This window comes from Corella eumyota, unplaced genomic scaffold, assembly GCF_963082875.1.
Source record: "Corella eumyota unplaced genomic scaffold, kaCorEumy4.1 scaffold_258, whole genome shotgun sequence".
Taxonomy (NCBI): domain Eukaryota; kingdom Metazoa; phylum Chordata; class Ascidiacea; order Phlebobranchia; family Corellidae; genus Corella; species Corella eumyota.
In genome coordinates, this window is record NW_027658305.1 from 1 (window position 1) to 2,500 (window position 2,500).

General features: G+C 52.3%; 1 non-coding gene across 1 annotated transcript in view; it reads left to right on the top strand.

Moving 5' to 3' along the window:
- The first annotated feature begins 1,750 nt into the window (after positions 1-1,750).
- Positions 1,751-2,500, top strand: part of LOC145763011 (small subunit ribosomal RNA) — a 1,810-nt gene continuing 1,060 nt past the window's right edge. The window contains exon 1 of the ribosomal RNA XR_014288180.1: positions 1,751-2,500. This exon is cut by the window's right edge and continues 1,060 nt beyond it. This is a non-coding gene — a ribosomal RNA (small subunit ribosomal RNA).

Genomic DNA, 2,500 nt, shown 5'->3' on the forward strand with positions numbered 1-2,500 from the left:
CTGCTCAGTACGAGAGGAACCGCAGATTCAGACATTTGGTTCATGTGCTTGGCTGATAAGCCAATGGTGCGAAGCTACCATCTGGGGGATTATGACTGAACGCCTCTAAGTCAGAATCCCGCCTAGGAAGCGACGATAAAGTTGTGTCTTGCCGTCGAGAGGCAAAGTTAGGCGGCCACCGGGCCGCTGGCAATGCCGGATACTTGTCTAACACGGGCGCGGCAAGCGTCGCCCCGAAACGGGTAAAGCTTTCTGCTCGAGTGGCGGGGTGCTAAATCATTTGCAAACGACCTAGATGAAGATCGCGGTGTCGTAATCACTAGAGCAGTATTCTCACTGCGATTTGTTGAGAGTAAGCCGCAAGATCTATCGATTTGTCCGCGAACGGGCGGGCGCACGGCGACTTCGACCTCTGGTCGGAGTTGCTTTTTTTTTCCACTTTTTTTTCAAAGTACTTGGTATTTTTTACGGCGACTTCGACTTCAGGTCGGAGTTGCTTTTTTTTTCAACTTTTTTCTGGGGTACTTCGTTTGTTTTACTGCGACTCTGACCTCAGGTCGGAGGCCATTCGAAGAATTGTCGAGTACCGTTCGAGCTTGAATAACACAAGTCCGGCGACTTTCGAAAATCGCCCGGGCAAAGGCGCACGACATCGGCCGACGCCCGATAAACAATTTCCCGCACAGAAACGCACGTTTTGGAAAATTGTCGAAATTCGACATGTTTGCTACCTTTGTCGCGAGACCAGCCCACCGGCGCGCGCGTAAAAAACACAAGTCCGGCGACTTTCGAAAATCGCCCGGACAAAGACGCACGACATCGGCCGACGCCCGATGAACAATTTCCCGCACAGAAACGCACGTTTTGGAAAATTGTCGAAATTCGACATGTTTGCTACCTTTGTCGCGAGACCAGCCCACCGGCGCGCGCGTAAAAAACACAAGTCCGGCGACTTTCGAAAATCGCCCGGACAAAGACGCACGACATCGGCCGACGCCCGATGAACAATTTCCCGCACAGAAACGCACGTTTTGGAAAATTGTCGAAATTCGACATGTTTGCTACCTTTGTCGCGAGACCAGCCCACCGGCGCGCGCGTAAAAAACACAAGTCCGGCGACTTTCGAAAATCGCCCGGACAAAGACGCACGACATCGGCCGACGCCCGATGAACAATTTCCCGCACAGAAACGCACGTTTTGGAAAATTGTCGAAATTCGACAAGTTTGCTACCTTTGTCGCGAGACCAGCTTCCCTGTATACTATGAGGGAAGACGTCGTTGTGGCGAAATGAGCAAATTGGCGATGCGGTTGTCGGTTGAAGGTATTTGGTGACAAAACGATGTGGTGTCGTGCAGGCGATGTGCGCTTTTGGGCAGACTTGATGCTGACCCGCGAAGGCGTCGTAGCTAGCAGCGAGGCTCTGAACGTTGGACGGAAAAAATTAAGTAGCAAATACGAGTTTGTGTTTCGGCGCGCGACCACGGCCTCGGGCCGTAGTTGCGGTGGCCGGTGCGCACGCAAGTGATAGTTTTCTCGGTTCGCTTTTGTTGGGCGTTCCTGGTGTTGTATGCAAACGCAGCCCGCGCGCGGCTTCGCCCGAAAGGGCGTCTGGCCGGTGTCGACGGCGTCCAGATCGCGGCTTACGCCGGGTTTGAGGAGCTAAGCAAAAATAGTGATTGAGTAATACAGTGCGATACCGCGACGGGGAAAGCGAAAGACTCCGTTCGCGTATTTTGTCGGCCGATAGTTACCTGGTTGATCCTGCCAGTAGTCATATGCTTGTCTCAAAGATTAAGCCATGCATGTCTCAGTACGAACTTGCGTACGGTAAAACTGCGAATGGCTCATTAAATCAGTCGTGATTCATTTGATCGTAAATTTTACTTGGATAACTGTGGTAATTCTAGAGCTAATACATGCAAAAAGCGCCGACCTTGCGGGAGGCGCGCCTTTATCATATCAAAAACCTGCCGGGCTTCGGCTCGTCTTGTTGGCGACTCGGGATAACTTTGCTGATCGCACGGTCTTGCACCGGCGACGGATCATTCAAGTGTCTGCCCTATCAACTTTCGTCGGTACGGTATCTGCCTACCGAGGTTCTTACGGGTAACGGGGAATCAGGGTTCGATTCCGGAGAGGGAGCCTGAGAAACGGCTACCACATCCAAGGAAGGCAGCAGGCGCGCAAATTACCCATTCCCGACGCGGGGAGGTAGTGACGAAAAATAACGATACAGGACTCTAACGAGGCCCTGTAATTGGAATGAGTACACTGTAAAAATTTTAACGAGTATCCATTGGAGGGCAAGTCTGGTGCCAGCAGCCGCGGTAATTCCAGCTCCAAAAGTGTATATTTAAGTTGTTGCGGTTAAAAAGCTCGTAGTTGGATTTTGGGCGCAGGCGTTCGGTCCGTCGCAAGGCGTGCACTGTTCGTTCTGGCTTTACCTCCGGTTTTCCGTCGGTGCTCTTGACTGAGTGTCGGCGGCGGCCGGGACGTTT